Source organism: Felis catus, chromosome C1 (genome assembly GCF_018350175.1).
Source record: "Felis catus isolate Fca126 chromosome C1, F.catus_Fca126_mat1.0, whole genome shotgun sequence".
Classification (NCBI taxonomy): domain Eukaryota; kingdom Metazoa; phylum Chordata; class Mammalia; order Carnivora; family Felidae; genus Felis; species Felis catus.
Window position 1 is genome coordinate 121,642,787 of NC_058375.1, and position 20,153 is coordinate 121,662,939.

Here is a 20,153-nt window from a genome sequence, read left to right on the forward strand (position 1 = left end):
CCCTAAGTGTGTATGTACCCAACAATGGAGACTCAAAATACATGAAGTGATGACAGATAATGCTATAATGAAAAACTGGCATGATTATAACTGGGGACTTCAACACCAACCTCTTAGCAAATGACAGAACTGTTACACAAAAAAACAGCAAAAGATTCAACAAACAGAATCTAACTGACATGTATAAAAACACACCAACCAAAATACAAATTTTTTTTCAAGTACCCATGGAATATTCACCAAGATAGACTATATCCTGAATCATTTTTTAAAAAATCAACAAATTCAAAGGAATTTAAATCTTACATACTCTGTTCTCTAGCCATAACAGAATAAAACTAGAAATCAATAATAGAATAAAAACAGGAAAATATAAGAATGTAGGAATTAAAATAAAAAAAAACAGATTTCTAAATAATCCATAGGCCTCAAAGGAGATTTAAAAACAGAAAAACTGAATAGGAAAGAATAAAGAGGTATAGCAAAACCTAAAATAGTGATGAGAAAAAAAATTATGAAAACAAGTGCTTACATTAGAAACAAGGAAAGTCATCAAATGAATAAGCTTATTCCCTCCCACAAGACAGTAGAAAAAGAAAAATAAAGTCAACACCAGCACAAGGAAGGAACTATTTAAGAACAGAAGTCAACAAAATTCAAATAGTGAAACAGAGAAAAAAAAAAATCAATAAAACAAAAAGCGGGTCCTTTGAAATAAATCAGTAAAAGTGATAAATTTCTAACCAGACTGACAGATATAAAAAGAGAAAAGACAAAAATTGCCACTATCAGGAATAAAATGGAGAATATCACTAGAGATCTTCAACCATTAAAAAGGTAACGGGAGAATACTTCACACAACTTTGCACTCATAAATTTGACCAGTTAGAAGGAATAGATCAATTCCTCAAAAACCATAAACTACCAAGACTCAGAACAACATGAAATAAACTATCTAAAGGGCCCTATATAAATCAGAAAAATTAAATTCATAATTAAAAGGCTTCCAAATCATAAATCTCCAAGCACATTTGGTTTCACCAGACAATTCTACCAGACATTTAAAGAAAAATTTAACTAAATTTATACAACCTCTTCCAGGAAACAGAAAATGAGGGAACATAGCCCAACTCATTTTATAAGACTATTATTACCCTGGTACCAAATGTAAACAAATGCAGTCTCCCCCTGCCATCCACAGCAAATAGACTACAGACCAATAATTCTCACGAATCTAGGTGCAAAATACCTAAATAACACATTAGTAAACAGAATCCAAATGTTCATAAAGACTTATATACCATGATCAAATAAGATAATTTCAGGTTTCAAGGATTGTTAAATATTTCAAAATCACACAATATAATGCACCATATCAAAAAGCTAAAAAAAAAGAAAAAAAACCATTATGTCAATTAATAGAGAAAAACAATTTAAAAATCCAATACCCATTTATGATAAAAATTCTTGTTAAAAGGAATCAAAGGAAAAGTCCTCACCCTGCTAAGGAATATCTGTAAGAACCCTACAATTGCATGCTAGTTAGTAACATGAAAATATACGAATATATAATACTCAATAGTACAAGTAGATATATATCCAAATTCAGAATATTCTAATATTGTAATGGTGTTACATAAATTACCTTTAAATCTAGTGGAAAAACTCAAAGACAAAATGATTAAAAATAACAATAGCAACTTTTGTTAATGGTCATACAATATAAAAAGGTATATGTTATGATACCAGAAACAAAATGTTTGGGCACCTGGGTGGCTCAGCCAGTTGAGTGACCGACTTCCACTCAGGCCATGATCTTGAGGTTCTTGGGTTCAAGCCCCGCGTTGGGCTCTGTACTGACAGCTCAGAGCTTGGAGCCTGTTTCAGATTCTGTCTCCACCTCTCTCTTCCCCTCCCCCACTCACACTCTCTCTCTGTCTCTCTCAAAAATAAATGAATATTAAAAAAACAAAATGTTGAGAGCAAAAATGTAGTTTTTGTATACCATTGACACTGTTGTTAATAGTTTAAAACAGACTATTATAACATTAAGATTTTTTTTAAGCTTCATAACTACAAAGCAAAAACTTATAGTAGACACAAAAGAAAAAAAGAAAGGAATCAAATTCCAAAATTTTGGAAGGACTCCAACAATTATCAAATCAAAAGGAGGACAGCAAGAGAGGAACAAAAGAACCCCTAATGAATTAAAAAAACAAACAAAAACAAAAAAAGTAACAAAATGGCAATAGTAAGTTCTTACCTATCAATAATTGTTTACATGCAAAAGGATTAAATTCTGCAGTCCAAGTGGCCAGTTGGATAAAAAACGAAAACCCAACTCCATGCTGCATATATATATGCTGCTTAGAAGAAACTCACTTTAGCTTTAAGGACACAAAAAAACCACGCAAGTCGACACCAAAAGAGAGTAGGGTAGCTACACTGATAGCAGACAAAACAGGCATTAAGTCAAAAATCTATGAAAAGACAAGAAAAATTATTATGTAAAGATAAATATATGTGTGTATATGTATATACATATATATGTATCTTTATTTACAAATGTAAATAAATATGCATCCAAGTAGAATACCTAAATGATACAAGTAAAAAATTAACAGAACTAAAGAAAGAGACAGTGATACAATAATAGAGAGCTTCCAAACCCATTTTTCAACAATGGCTACATCATCCAGAGAGAATATCAATAGGAAAACATTGGAATTGAACTACACTTTAGACCAGATGGACTAAATAGACATTGAGAACATTCTATTTCACAGCAGCAGAATATACATCCTTAAGTGCAGACAGAAAATTCTCTAGAAGGTCATGTGTAAGGCCACAAAACAAATATTAACAAATTTAAGAAGACTGAAATCTTATCAAGTATTTTTTTTTAATTTTTTAGTATTTCTTTTATTTTTGAGAGAGAGAGAGAGCACAAGTTGGAGAGGAGCAGAGACAGAGGGAGACACAGGATGCAAAGCAGGCTCCAGGCTCTGAACTGTCAGCACAGAACCCCACACAGGGCTCAAACTCATGAACCATGAGATTATGACCTGAGCAGAAGTCAGACGCTTAACCAACTGAGTCAGCCGGGTGCCCTGCATCAAGTGTTTTTTTAATCACTACATTGTACACCTGCAAATAATATTACACTGTATGTTAACTGGAATTTAAATAAAAACTTAAGAAAAAAATAAAACTAAAAATTAAATTAAAAAAATTATCTTTTTAAATCAAACAGCAAGAAACTATAAATCAGTAACAGGAGGAAAACTCACCAATATGTGAAAATTAAAACACACATACACATAAACACACACACCCCTGAACAACCCATAGATTAAGGAAAAAATCAAAAGGAAAACCAAAACATATTTGAGACAAATAAAAAGGGAAACACAATATACCAAAATTTATGGAATGCAACAAAAGTAGTTCTAAGAGAGAAGTTTACAGCAATAAACATTGATATTAAGGAAAAAGATCTCAAACAATCTAACTTTACACCTCAAGGAAACAGAAAAAAAACACATTAGCCCAAATTTGGCACAAGGATAGAAATAACAAAGATCAGAGCAGAAATAAACAATATAGAGACCAAAAAAAAAAAAGAAAGAAAAGAAAAAGTTCAAATCTAACATTTTTTTGAATGATAACCAAAAGTGGTAAATCTTTAGCTAGATTAACAAAAAACAGATGACTCAAGTAAATAAAATCAGAAAAAGGAGACATTACAGCTGATACCACAGAAATACACAGTATCGAAGAGGCTACTATGAATAATACAAGAATTCTGCCAGGTGCTGAGTACATCCATGTCTATTTTGCATACAGTGACTGTGGAAATAACCAAATAATAGGTTCAACAACCAACTATACCCACTATGAAACAGATATGAGCTAAAACTCCATTGATCATCTAATCTCCATAAATGTCTATTCTGATTGGTAGATCACACTTATATTTTGGATCTCCTGAAATTAGTGTCAATTCAGAAGTAGTGTCCAGTGATCCAAAAAAGGGAGACAATTTCTTCTTTTCCTATTTCCCTTTTGGAGAATGCTGGAAGATTATCCGTATGACAGCTTTAATAAATCATCAGTATTAATTTTAAGGAAGTAGGGTTCTTCTTTAAGTAGACTCAGCCTCCCTTTTCACTGAAGGGGCTTTAGGTCTATAAACTAGATCCAGTGTAGGAACTGACTGAGAGTCTGTGACTGTTTTGGTGATTCAAGTTAGACTTCTGTTCACTTGACCTAGAAGTTTTCTACTTACAAAGATCAAGCAAGAATTTCAGTAAATTATACATCTATTTTTCTTCCAGGAACATCATGATAAACTGAACAATATTTTTGTTGTCTCTGTGAGTCAGACTCTTTTGATTGTTGCTTTGACTTTCTGTCTTTTAAAGCCATCATGTCTGCCTCTGGTATTTAAATGTCTTTGGCAATGAAATACTGCCACTGGCATCTAACAATCTCTCACTGCATTTAATAATCCCACTTCAGTGGCAACATTTCCCACTCTAATTTCAGACCTACAGAGAAGAACAATTATAGCAGTCTTCAAGGAAGCTGGGGTATCTCTCACAAATTTACTTTTCATAATAATGGGGAAAGATGTGTCCCGTGGACGCTTCCACAATGAGTGACCAGGTCTTACATGATAAATCCACTCTACCATTCCAATCTCCTTAAGCTTTTGGATCTCTCCTACAGTATTCCCAGACATGATAAATCCACTTTACTATTCCAATCTCCCTACATCTTTGGATCTCTCCTACAGTATTCCAAGACTGTTTTCTCATTTCAACTTTATTTAGTGTAGGTCATCTTCCCGGCCATGTTTCACCCAACCAACCAATCAACTTGTCAGAGCCCATTCTAACCCCTTCAGCTGCAACACTGAATCCAGATTCTCTGCTTAGTGGTTCTATATGAATTGCTTTGGACTAATCCATTTTTTTTCCTTTTCCACTATTACTCTGCACATTTGATATTAATTATTCCCCAGATTTCTTTCCATATATATTAGGAAAATATGACAGTTCTTTTCATGTGTAGCCCATCTCTCTGTAGTTCACACATTAACCTTACCCTTCTGGGCCACCTGCTGGAACATAAGTCCAGTTATAGGTATTGGAGAAAAGAAGGGTAGAGAGAACAGTATCTTGTAAGGCATTTCCACAGAGAAGATCACCAGAGTTTCTTCAGGCAAATCTGAGTTAAACTCCTCTTGACAGGGGTTAAACTCCTCAGAAAGGGGTGCTGGAATACTGTCAAATAAGACTCAGTAGAATGTACGGGTTTTGTATCTCCAGCTTCATTGAGACCTTCTTTACATGCTCCTATTTTAATTTTCAAGATCCCATTTTTCTCCCAATCAATATCCTCACTTTAATGGGAATCCTGAGAGGTTAGGAATTCAGTTCATGTTGTGATTCAGTCACTCTTAAGGTAAGAGTCTGGGTGTGTTTTTCAGAAATATCACCTCTACAGCTGCAGGAGATAAGTGTTTCTTTCAGGACACACACGGGTGTTTTTAGGTCATTTATGTAAAGCTTAAGCTAGAAAACTTAAGTCCAGATCTATCCTTTATGTCCCTCACTTTCTCCATTAGTTAGGAATAACCATTCAATCTCATTCTACTCCTTCATTTGACAAAAATGCCCTACAGTAGCAAACACATAGTCATCCAGAATATCATACGGTGATATTTTGCAAATTTCCATTGCCACATGGACTACTAGTGTTCTTTTTACCACTGGAAATAGTCATTAGTACCTTGAAATATAGTCAGATTAGATAATCAATTCCAAAAAACCCAGAACCAATGCAGAAAACTCATCCTTAATACCTGTTCCTCAAAACCATTCTCAGTACAAAAATCTGAATATGTCTGTTTTCTCCAGAGAAACACAACCATTTGGACTTACGGGTATATTCACCTAAAGAAACTTGCTTCATGATAGTGAGACTGTCAAATTTGAATCAGTTGGCCAACCTGGCAGGCTGTAAACTCTCAGGCAGGGGCTGGTGCTTCTGTCTTCAGGCAAATTTCTTCTTCTCATAGCAACCTCAGTGTTTTTTAAGTACTGATTGAATGAGGAGTACTCACATTATCAAGGATAATCTCCTTTAAGTCAACTGATTTTATTGGGCAAATCTACAAAATACCTCTACAGCAATACCTATATTAATGTTTGACTGAATAATTGGATACTGTAGTTGACACATAAAACTAACCATTATACCATATGGCCCAGAAATTCCTCCCTCATGTATACACTCAACACAAAGTGGAAGGTATGTTCACACACAAACCTATATGTAAATGTTCATAGCAGACTCATCCATAATAGCAAATAACAACAATAATAATAGTAAAATGGAAGCAACTCAAATGTCCATCAATGATGAAAGAATAGTGGTATACCCATATAATGAACATATGAAGCAAGCAACAAAGTGCTGATACATGCAACGACATGGATGAATCCTGAATATATTTTGATAATTTGATGAAGTCAGATACACAAAAGGCCAGACATTATGTGATTTAATTTATATTATATGTCCAGAATACAAATCAGAATACAAATCTTTAGAGACAAAAAAAAAAAAAAAAGTAGATTAATGGTTGTCAGGGAGTAGGTGAAGTAGGAAAGGGGAGTGACTGCTGATAAGTACAAGATTTCTCTCAGAGGTGTTAAAAAATATTTGAACTTAATGATGACTATTGGCAGTGATACCAACTAAGTTGCACACTTTAAAAATAAATTTAATTTTTTTATGTTTATTTATCTATTTATTTATTTTGAGAGAGAGAGAGAATGCATGTGCATGAATGGGGGAGAGGTGGAGGGAGTGAGACAGAGAGAATCCCAAGCAGGCAGCACAGAGCCCAACATCGGGCTTGATCCCACTACCACAAGATCATGACCTGAGCCGGTATCAAGAGCCAGATTCAACTGACTGAGACACCCAGGTGCCCCTGCCTCTAATTTTTAGTGCTAAGCCATAGATAAACTACCAATTTTGTTGGATGGAATATGTTTTGTGATAGGCAGCTGTTCCAGTTAGGTCTATCCCACAAAGTACGTATAACATGTCTTAAGACTTGACAAGGATCTACTCTGCCATGTGTAGGGTCATCCATGACCATGGTCATCCTATTGTTACAGGTGATTGAGGTGGATAGCTGACCCATTGGGATAATTAGTTTCTTTGTCTCAAGCATTTAAATATGGGATTTAAATACTGGGATTTAAATATGGTATGTAGCTACATTCTGTTAACATTCAAACTAAACTCATGAGTTGTGAAGGGACCACACTCTCCCATTTATATGGAGAAGCAGGAGAAAGCATGTGGCTGACACAAGGATTAATGAAACGCCCAAATAGAAACAGGAATGTAAGATAATACATTCTTAAAAGAAAGGGAGACACAGCTTATATCCTGGCTGTTTTCCAGGCCCCAAGTCCAGTCAACTCCTCCTTTTTTTCTACCACTAGTTTGAGTGAATTCTTAACCAGAAGAGCTTTAACCAAAACAGGTCCCTTTTTTATTTTTTTCCCCCCACATGGAGGTGAGGTAAGGGAGTTATTCCTGCTAATCAGGCTTCCTCCACCAAATAAAGTGGAGAGGCAATTGTGTAGGGAATTCCAGCAAAAAGCAGCTGAATTATTTGGGCCACAGCAAAGAGAAAATAGAGAAACCATTTTTTCTTAATCAGACTACATATGGATTTAATTTTCCCAGAGGACGGCAGTTTCATAAAAACATTGGAAATCAGAGTGCTTAGATGTATTGTGAAGTAGATTCTGTATCTGGAAAAGATCACATCTGGAGTTAAGTTAAAATCTACTGACAACAGAAGAGGCCGCAATGAGTAAACATTTATAAAGTCCGAACCTCAGAGTACCTAAGTGGAGACTAATTGGTAATGACAGATATGAACCTGCCACCTCAGAACACTCTTTGTTCCCCAGAGCCAAAGAGGCACTCAAGTTACACCAGAATTTTTAGTCAGATATTTCTGAATGCAAAATTCTCCAGACCTATAAGAATATTCTTAAGGGTGGAGAGTCTTCTTGACAGATCCCTGGGAGAGGCTTAAAGGACCTTTTAAATTCATGATCTGGTTCCACTTACTTGTACATTTTTACATTTCCCAAGGACTAAATGATTCATTCATTGCATAAACATTTATTGAGCAACCTCTATGTGGCCAATGTAGAACTAGGTTTCTAACAGGCAGGTATAGATGACAGTCTTGTATCTCAAGGATTTTGAGGCAAGGAAATAGAAAAGTAGAGAAGTAACTACAATAACATGTCAAGGGGGATATAAGCATAAGTGCTTTAAAGCAGAGTTTAATCCTTTGTTTCATTTTTAACCATCCTTTATCTACCTCCATATTTATCTACCTCCCCTTTTCTCTAGATCTCTGGTTTGGATTCAATGTCTACATTTGAAGCCAGCACAGCCTCTGAATGCTAGCCCCCCAGGTGCACCTGTGTTCCCCACAAGTATGATGAACCCCACAACCAATCTTATCTGAAGTCTCAGGAAGCCCACGAAGGTGGGGGAGAGGGACCATATTTGTAAAACTTTATTTTTAATTCTGTTTATCTCACTTAATCATTATGCTATGAGAATTAGTCTTGGAAAAGCTTAGCACATGGAATCAAGGCCTTCTGGATTTAAAATAGGAACTCTGCAACTGATCCGCATGGTGAATCACACAAGCATGGACTTTTTTTGTCTGTCTTTCCCACACGAAGGAAGTGATGCCTGTCCTACCTGTCCACGTGTACTGTTTGGCTCAATTTATATACCCTATGTGCGGTCTCATTGGAAATATCTTTTAGGAGTAAAGTAAAAAATAGAACCAGCATATTTAAGTATGTTATTCTTAGATGAGAATTTAAAGAGGCTAACCTTCTTTTATACACAGAGGAAAAATGCTTCTTTTGTTAATGCGATGAATGTTGAAGTCTTCGTAGGTCAAATATAGAATTAAATATAGTAACAGAAAAAGTATAGGTTTAAAATAAGTGAAAGAGACTCTCCTAAGTTAAATTTTGACTGTTAAGGAATTTGTTTTTCTTAGCCTTTGAAACTACATATATTTTTTGGTGCCTCTCACAATGATTGGAATTAGGCTTAATCCAGTGGGAACACATAGCACTGAGAGCATTTATCAATGTTTCCCTGTAAGTTGATAGAAATAGTGAATGTAACTTTATGCTACTATGTGTATACTCACAACTTCCTCTTTAGGATAGCTGAATTTACCTTGTGCTTTTATAAAATGTAGGACACTATTTAAAAAGGAGTTATTATCAAGTAAAGATTAAGATTCTAATAGCTGGAATTCAAGTTTTACAGCTTAGAACTTAGTGGCTCAGAGCTTGGTAAATAAAGCACCTCTCTGAGCCTTTTAAATAGTATTTGAGCTGAGTTAAGTTTATGAGTTAGCTATAAAACCATAATTTGGTTCTGAAGAGAAAAGCTCATTTAGTGGCACTCAACAAACTAATATAGTGACCCTAAATCCCAACCTGACTGTTTAGTTATTACTACAGACCACTATGAAGACTATTAACAGGCCTAATTAAGGCATCAATCACCTATCAGAACTTCAATAACCCTACAATAACTCTTTTTATGGCATTTTTAGCAATTTGCTCTAATGCATGGGGGCCAAATACAAATGAATTGGATATTAGAGGCCCTGATGAGAGGAGGCCATTTGGCAAGCATTCCCAGCCCCTGCACTTCCACAAGCTCGCTGTGAAGCAGACCGAGTACCTTCTGAGAAGGACAGAGTGAAGTCTGAGCTGGCATTCATTTAACACAACCCAATATGCTTCCAGGCTTTTAGACCTGTGTAGGCATTCACACAGAATAATAGAGGCCACTGGGCATTTCCACGTTTATAGACTCTTTTCTGTTCAGACTGCACTGTCCAGAACAACCATCTATGTGGAACGAATCACTGGCACAACAGCCACTTTGTATGCGGCTGTGTGGGCAAACTTTCTGAAGAGCGCATTAACACTTTTGACCTACTGTGTTAATGGACCTGACTTTCTCCACTGAGTATCTCTCTAATAAATCAAGGACACTTTAGTAAAATAGGAAGGGCAGGGGATTATTTGGTAAATCACCATGAAGTCACATACTTCAGTTTATTCTGATGGAGGCTTTGGTAGTTCCTAGCTGATTTTTAAGTTGGGAAATTCACAGAAGATCAATCCACACTCCCTGGTGAAATCATCCTGGCTTCCTGCTTCATGGGTCATCAGGGCATCAGGGAGGGAAGAGGAAACAAGCAGGGAATCAATGGCTGCACTGGAAGAATACCAATTTCAAAATCTACCAATTTCAAAATTTCATGACAGGGCAGAGAGTGGGGTGAGTAGATGGGAGGATGGTGGTGGTGAGGATATGACTGAATCAGTGAGGATACAATCCCCAATCTGGTGCTACCAACTGATTGCCAGGCTGAGGGTTCATCTTGCATACTGCTAGATAGGGAATACATTAGGAAATGTGATAGAGAGGACCAAAAATATTCAAAAAGTTGGTCCCTTGGCTTATATTTTTCATGTTAGCCATTCATTTAAATCAGTCTATTATGAATCTCTTAAAATACCAAGGTGTTAGTACTTGAGAGGTAATGTTTTAAACAACATTCAGTTATTTATATATTTGAGTGAATTAGTTGTTTTCCAAAGAATAAAGTCCATAAAGACATGAGACAGGGATAGGTCTCTTTGAAAAGAGGAAATAGGCTATGGTTACAGGAAGAGGTACGTAAACCTTGATCATAGGCAAAAGTGAGTGGGGACAGATTTAATACAGATAACTAAGAAATGAAGAGACAGGTTTCCTACAGAGACCTTCCAAATGAGCAGGATATCAGTGAGATAAAAGAATACTAATCATCTGTTTTCTGCTTGTTTAAAGTAATTTTAGCTATTATAACAAACAAACACCCCAATATAGAAAGACTCAAGCATGACATTTGACATGATAATGACATGACCAATGTTCATTTCTTGAATACATTAAGTAAAACCATTGCTCTTAATTGACAAACAGCTTTCCTCCAATTGATAATTTAGAGACTCGCTTTTCTCCTATCCCATGGCTTCATCTCTTTGAACATATGACTCCCAAGGTTACCAAACCCACGTGCATCATGTTAGTGGAAAGGGAAAGATGTGTTAGTCACATATAACTGCTAAGAAGTCTGGAAAATGGATTTCGCAAAAGCTTACTGATCTCTGACACACTAGCATTTTCCTGAGCCCTGGTCCTAGCTCTGGGTCTCAGTCTCCAGCACAGTAAAGTGGGTTATAATAAGACAGAAAGAGATATGAGTGACAAGAAAAGAGAAGGCTCTTTGTTGCATTTAGCTTTGGTAAAATAAAAATAAAAATGTGCCTGTTGGTGTAGGATAAATTTATATTTGAGTAAAAAAGGATGGAAGGACCAGATTGAAGTTTTCTGCTTTGTTGATATTCACATGGTTACTATGCATGAAACAAAGGCCACATTATCCCATTAAATGAGTATGGAAAAACAGTCTTGGCACTGCTGGTCTTCCCCTGCTCCCAGCTATGCGGAATTTATCAGTAATAAAATTTATCCAGTGGTTTTCCAAGTTAAAGCACTACACATATTAAATCTACTTCTAATCCAAAATATCATGGAGGCTGTTGTGGAATTCTTTAATTTACTTCTCATTTGGGGGACTTAGCTAGGATGTGGGCTCAGTAGTGTATTCTACTCACAGTGGTCCTTAAAGACTGAATAATAATCTGGAAAATGTGATCCCCTAAGTATAGAGAAAGATAACCCAAATGATTTTTCACTAAATGTTAAAAAAAACATTCCACGTTGCCTGAAACCCCAAATTTACACATTTGCTTCGAGCAAAAGCATTTTTGAAAATTATAAAGTGTGATGTTGAGATCCCACAGCTGAACCACAGACCCACACCCAGTATCTTGATTTAAGTACCCTAAACCCCAGTGCCCACAATCTCTAGGTATTTCTGGGACTGAGAGCTATACCTGAACACCAGAGGCATTATAAAATAAAATTTTCTATTAGAAGAAAACACAGGGAAAATAACATATCTTTTGTGGTTTAATTCCTTTTTCTTATTAATAAAAATTGCTTTGTTGATGCTGTTTTCCTTGAGCATTCAAACTCTATGGAGGGATATTGTTACTGTTGAGTAATGTCAGATCAGTGGCTAATGTTGCATCCCTAAATGCTTGTGGAAAACATTATTGTAAAGTTTATCATTAGAGCTTGAGGATTGTCATTAATTTTAAACCAAAGCCATTAAAAGCATGAAATGTCCACAATGATGATCAACTCCTTAAAAAGATGTGAGGATAATTGTGCAGATTTCTTACAACTGCTCAGTGAACTTAAAAAAAGAAATATTATTGGTATTTTTCTCATTCTTCTTCATAAGGGATGTGTCTATGCTCATAGCATAAGGTGACTCATCACAAGTCTGTCACAGTGAGTGGGCAGAAGGCATAAGCCAGAACTCCAGCATTATCCAGCAGCTGTCACTTCCATTTAAGGGACTGGCACATCCTCTCATGGACACTTCCTGGGGCAGCCTTTTGCAAATTACTCACCTAATAATTGGAAAAAACTGAAAGGAGTTTTCTCTGAAATAATTTTAAGAGTTGACTTAACATGCAATGGTAAGCGAGTCTTATTAGTATTGCTTAAGAATGAAATGTTTCTCTTATAAGAGAACTAGTTCAGATCTTTGGGATTTTGTAGTGACATTTCTTACTTTAGGTCATAAACAGTGTTTTTCTAGTTATTGACTGGTATGCAATTTGGTGTAGCATACACATTTTTAAGTCAGTGGATTTTACTGGTTCTCATTAAGTAAAACGTAAAGCATGTATACCTACATGCTAAAATTTTGATCTCGCTTTATGGAGAAGGGGAATTACTTTGGTCATTTCTTCCCTTGTGGGAAAAAGTATCAGAAATTGTAATTTTTCTGTAAGCAGCAGAGATATCACTACTCTTTCCAAGAACAACAACAAGGTGGCTTAAACAAATTAGGGCACTGGGTGTTTTCTTCTAGTAATGATAGTCTGAAGATAGGCCATCCGATATTGGTACCATACTTCATGTTGTTATGTATAACTCAGGCCTATACCCTCACATTTGTTTTCATGAAATGGGTGCTGTTCCAGCAACCCTCACATCTGAGTTTCAAGACAGTGGAAACAGCACAACCACATATAAAAACTGGTATGTCCTTAAAGAATGACACTCTTCCAGAGAAACTTCCTGCAAGCTCTGCCCAACTTCCAGTAATGTCACACTAGTCAGAACTCTGTCCCATAGACATCAATACCCGACATGGGACACATGAATGTTGCTCCTAGACTGGGTACATTGTCAGTCTCAATAAAACCTGGGTTATGTTGTTAAGGAAGTAGAGAATGGATATTAGTCAGCAACTAATGGTCTTTGTCATAGAAGGACCAAGAGAAAAAGTCTCTATTCTTCTCCCTCTCCCCTACCCTATCATACACGTTTAATCCAGTACCCAAAGAGGGAGGACTAAAACTGTCTTGTTTTAGTAAGAGGAAGAACTGCTGGCTTAAAAGATACATATTTGCTTCCTGAATCCTCTCACGTGTCCTGTGGCAAACTAATAGGCCTTTATGCATATACTCTATTAGTCTGAACTCCAAAGGGAGGTGGAAGGCAAGAGACATCATGAAGCTCCCAGAGAAAGTAGCCCATGTCTTGGTTAAACCTTGAAATTTGCATGATTTAGAGTGTTGTCTACTTCCTAGTTTGTTTGCCCATTTTCCTACCTAACACACTGTTTTTCTGTCTTCAGCCACCCAGGGTCTTCTCCTGATCTTTCCTACCAAGGAAGTGCTCTCACTTTTTTGAGGCAGTCTTGTTGACTTCCTTACTGCTTGTGCCAGTCCTACATGCTCCACACAGTTTTATTAGAGCAATCAGCCCCCACGTTGTCACATTCATTTACTTGTTTTTCCTCCAGTCAGTGGGTGGCTTCTTAAAGACAAGGACCATGACTTGATTCTTTATAAATCTTTAGGGACTACCAAAATCTTGTCACATTGCTCTTAATTTATGGTAATTAAGTATTACGTAATATAGAAATAGAAATTAATAGCACTGCATCATGAGTCCTAAACAGGTCACAGTATGATCTTTCATAAGAAGCTTGGAAACTCGGCAGAAGTCAAAAATCTTTATTTGTAGTAGTGATTTATGGAGTATATATGTTAGGGAGACCTAATGGCAGGAAACTTTAAAAAGAGAATTAGTGTGTCTGAATCACCTGTGTTCTACCTTCAACAATCAGATTCCACTCAATATTTTTGGGGTGGGACTGAGGCTTCTGTATTGTTAGAATTATCCCCTAGGTGTTCTGCTTCATAACCTAGATCAAATTGGTGCAGAGACAACCAGCAGCACACAAGTTCCTTTACTCTCCTTTCCGGTGATCAATTCCATTATGGCCAGCTTTACATATGCAGGGTTTCTCAATCTGGGCTAGGAGGACCACATGGGGAGGGTCCAAAACTACAGATGCCCAAACTACACTTAGGAAAGCTAATTTGGATTTTGGGGGGAGTCGCATAGTCATCTGTAAAATTTAAAGCACTTCAGGTCATTCAAATGAGTAGCCAAAGTTGAAAGTCAGGGACATACAGAGATTCCATAAGAATTTTTACTTGCTGCCATAGAACAACAACAAAACAAAATATGAGCAAATAAATTAATCCCTACAAGTGACTTGAGTTATTAGTTTATGCATGCCTAAATTTTTCATATCAGCTAGACATTTCCTGGGTATTAAGTAACTACTTCATTCCAGGTGCCTCTTGCTGGCTTGCTCTGCTTTTTGGTGTACACATTTCCCAGGTCTTTGAACCTCTCATTTTTACTCTGCTCTCCAGAATATGTGAACTTCTAAGTTTTGTTCTTGAATGGATCCTGACACACTGCTTTCTCTGATCCTTGCACATTATTATCTCTCTATGGCCTGCTGCCTTGATTCTTACCCATGACTTGCTTTACCTCTGATATTTATCTGATCTCTTGAGTATTTCATTGTTACTGTGTCCAGATTTCTTTTCTTTCCCATCTTAATCTCAATTTTATGCATGACAAAGCGTCACAATTTGCCAAATATTCACCAAAAATCTGTAGTATTCCAAAACTAGAGGTAAGTATAAAGAGATTAATTTTTAAGACACACATTTTTAACACATCCATTCATTTGCCCTGTTTTGCTTTCATGTACATGACCAGCCAGAGCACAGATGGGATTTGTGCCTCTGTAAGTCTCATATTCTTATATGTCATAATTCCCATGGCCAACCCTCCCAATTTCTAAAAGATGTTTCAACATCAGTGAATATTCACCTACCAAAGTTTAGTAGTTAAATAAATAAAGACTTGCCTCTCAAATGGCCCAGATCACTCTTGTGTTCCAGTCCTCATGTTTTCTGGCCCACTAGACATCTGCACATCCACATCTCATTCTGTACTTTGTTATTAGGTTGTCTTCCCTCTCACACAGTAGCTCCTCCCTCAGCCTCCAATTCTCTTCCTGGTGATTTCACCTAACTTTTATAATGGACCTTTGAGTTTTCCTACTGCTTTATGACAAACACTTGGTTGACTGTTTTTCACAATACCTTTTGCATCCTTCACAAGCTTTTCCCTGCCCTAACAAGACTGCCACCAGCCTTCTTCCATTAATCACACAGTACTGTGCCCCTCCAAGTTCACTATTTTGTAATATGATTTCTCTGCTCAAATACTGGGAATAGAACACCTCAACCAAAGACTGACTCCTGGGTTCTTCCAGGCCCTTCACAAAATGGTTTGGTACCCTACTGCAGGGGACATTTGCTCTCCTCACAGTGAGCTTCATTTCCTATATACAATAAGGGCTTTTCCTAATTTGAACTGTTACTCTCATTGAATATGGTACTCTGTTTAAATCTTAGTCCTCTTTTGTATTTTTCTAATATGTCACCAACTGCATGAAATCTCCACTCATCACAGCTGAGTGAGTTTTCTCTCTTCTGAATATAAAATACTTCCATCCATTCTCATGAACTTACTACTTTTTCCTTGTACTATAGTTATTTATGTATAGCTTTTCATTAATAGCTTAAGCTTTCCTTGATAACATAAAGCTTCCTCATTTTTATATGACCCCACACCTCCACCCCATAAACAGTTGCTCATTGGCCTTGTCCATAGTAGCTTCTAGATAATTAGTTATTGAACTATTTTAAATAATTGAATATTAGATTAATTCAGTTAATGAACAAAAATATAGCCTCTGAACAAAGATGCATATTTGAATTAGAAAAAAAGCACTTCTATTATATAAGGTATTTACATCCCTTTCTTTATTCCTTCAAATATAGAATTGCTTGAAAAACAAATCAAATGCTAGCCTCCTGGCAATAAATTATTGGGAAGCAATGACATAAAAGTTAGACTGTTTAAACATTCAAGTCCTATTGAGTCAAACAGAACTTCTAGGCAGCAGGAATTAGCTGTGTGAAACATTTAAATATGAATGTACTTAGAATATTTGTGCAAAAATAATGGAGACTGAATGTTGATTTCTAGGTAGTATTAATATGGGAGCATTAAATGCATCATATTAGGGAAAGCAAGATGTGCCTTGGCAGGAACTTTGAGATGCTTATGTGAATATAATATCTCAGGACCAAATATTTTTTCTAAAAATATGCATTGCTTATAATGGGTGACAACTGCAAACTATCATGCAAAATACACATTAAGTAATCACTACAGAACCAAGTGGTCAATAAAACTCTGTAGGGTAAAAAAAAATACAAAAAAAATCATTTCTAAGGACTTAAGATCTTATAGGAAAATACAGTTTGGGAAACAGATTTCATGGAAGTTTTCATATTGAACACCACACACACACGCACACACACACACACACACACACATACACACACACACACACACACACACACACTTGCACCAAAAAGAGCCAATAAATATAAAGACAATAGATTTTAAATTACTTAAAATTTGTGACATTCTGGTCAATTTCTATTTTGTACTCATACATTCTTTTCACTGCTAGTCTCATGTGGATTTTTTTTTCTGTATATAATATGCATTTTTCAATGGCTATGTTTCTGGGAGTGGGTCTTCATCCAAATATGAAATTATGAAATCTCTTTTTCGATTTCAGAAAACTCATTTTCCTAATGCTTTTCCTAATGAATTTTAGAACATTTCCAAAAGCACAAATTTTTCATAACTCCTCCACCAACAAAGTCTAACATTCTAGTTAAACTGTTCTCCAGCTTTTAAAAATGAGTTTAAGACAGTTTCAATAATATCTCCTCTTCATCAGCTTTTTACATTCCTTTCCCCTTATTTTTTTTACCACATCATATTTCTAAGCTTCTAACAATTCCTAGATGATTGGCCTCATGTATTCTGGATTTGACATTCTTCCAACAGATCCAGAACTTTGTGAAAAGGAGATCCTGTGGGTTGAGAAAGATTTCTGAATAAGTTTTATACATAACTTAAAATCTCATGTCCATTGATAAAATAAGGCAAATTTTTAGAGTTAATTCTATTTTAAAAGTGTCATGATTCAATTACAAGCAAAACCCACTATTTTCCTAGAGTTCTTATAAAGAAAAGTTTTTTTTCTCTCTTTTGTATTTTTTACTTTTCATGAGTTATTAAAACTTCCCTTGGTATTTGACTTAGGGCTTAGCAAAAAAAAATATTATATACAATTTGTGAAAAATTGAGAAACCTTAATATAGAGTATTTGTCATAATAAAATGGTTTTCTGTAGTTGAGATTTTATCGATTGATTCCTAAAGTTCTTGTTTACCTAAGAAGGAAATATTGACAAATGGAAAACTCTAATTATATTCTTCATTGTGGGAACATTCCTGGACAGGATAATACACTTTGCTTTTTTTGAGCAAAATCTTTAAGGAATATGAAGAAGGAATACAAAGACTTGGAAAGAAATACTGGATTACTCCAATTAAAAAAAAAAAAAACAAGAGTAAAAACGTACTGATAGCATATATTCACTTCGTATTTTGTCACCCATAGTCAGAAATATATGTGGTATAAATGCCCTAACAAATAAAGTGTTTTATGTTTCTATAAGCATCACAGGAACTGCATTCTAGCTTCGAATGTTTTGTTGATATGGCTATGTAGGATTAAGTGGAAATGGTTTCTTCTCAGTATGTAGAGCAGAACGGTTTCATGCCTAAGGCATCCAAATTGGAGCCAGTGCGCACTTCTGTATTCTTTGCATCCCACAGTGACTGGAACACAACAAAAATGACACCATTAAAAATGGTCTCTATTCCATTTTCTAATGATTATAAAGTCAACTTGACTTAGGAGAGGCTGCCCTATCAATTTTGCAGCACTCTTTGTCACCATGATGGTATCTCAACAAACTGATTATACTATAGAGAGGAGGGGAAAAACAAAACAAAACAAAACAAAAAAAAAAAAAAAAAAAACAACTGCTCTTATTCTAAAAACACCTAAGTGTACAATGTAAACCTCCCTTAATATGTATACCTTCCATATATTTTTGTCATTGCTTACCTACAAAATGCTAAACAAATCATGTCCAAGAAGCAGTAAAAGCCACTGTATCCTTCTGCAGATGCCAAGGAGTAAACTGAGACAATTCTAAATGTACAGCGCTGAGCAGTACACCTAATTCTTAAATATAAGCAATTTATTTTGGAAAAAGGCATTATCTGCTGTGAGTTTTTATCACTGTTTTATAGAAGCTTTCTCTCTCAAAAATGCCACCAGAGCAATACAGTGTTTTACTGGGTCTTAAAGTAAGAGAACTTTTCATCCTTGGATTTTGTATCTAGATACTATATAGACCTACTATCCAGCATGGTAGTCACTAGCCACATGTGGCTATTGAGTCCTTGAAATGTAGCCAGTCCAAATTGCAATGTGCTACAATCATAAATTGCATACCAAATTTCAAAGGCTTAGTACCAAAAAATATAAAATATCTCATTAATCATTTTATATTGATTAGAACTTAAAATAAAAACATTTAGATGTATTGAAGTAAATGTATCATCAATTTACCTACTTAAAAATTTTAATTTGTCAACTAGAACATTTTAAATCACATGTGTTTTGCATTATATTTCTATTGAATGTGGCTTAGAGAAACTGAACTATCCTTTCATATGATTTTCTTTCTCAAATTGATATACACTGACATTTATAAACAACTCCTGGTTGAAGCTATCATTAAAAGAGCTATTGTAAGGTATTGGCAAAATCAAAGTTGACATCATTTACAAAAAGCTCCATAATTACATAATGGCAAGAGTTCATTAATATTACCATTAATTGGCACAGAATTTATTATTTCTCCCTTGGTCTGAATTCAAAAAATTGCTCTTAACTTCTTCAGTATGAAGGAGAGGAAATACTGTTAGGTAGTGACTTTTTGAAGACGAACACAGAATCCCTAAAAAAAAATTGTAAAAACCTCTCTCTATATCTGGTTTTCCAACCTGTATAAACTGCAGCTATGTTCTACCTAAATGTGGTTTAGGTGTTCTTCATTAGAAACCAGTCTGTGGATCAAATGAAAATCAAGATACTCAGGAGTCAAGAAGAAATAGCTACAGGAAATAGAAAGACAACTCAAGTATAGTCTTCCAGTAAACCACAAACCCTGCAGTGCACATTTCAGAGTGAATGTGCAAGAGGAAAAAGTAGCTGTATCTCCTAGAAAAGGGGCAGTAAGCTGGTCTTTGAAAAGATGCTCTGGCAGGCAAAGAGATAGAGAGAGCGAGAAAAAGACAGACTGACTCACCAACCCAAAGCTATCTTGGGCATATGGATCTCCCCTTTCTCCCAACTCTCAGATTGTTCTGGCTCATAGGGACATAACTCCCAATAACTCCTTCTAAGACACCATGAAACAATGAATTTATTAGAAATTCTTACATCAGGCAAAATTTACATATTTATTCAAGAACCATTTTGCT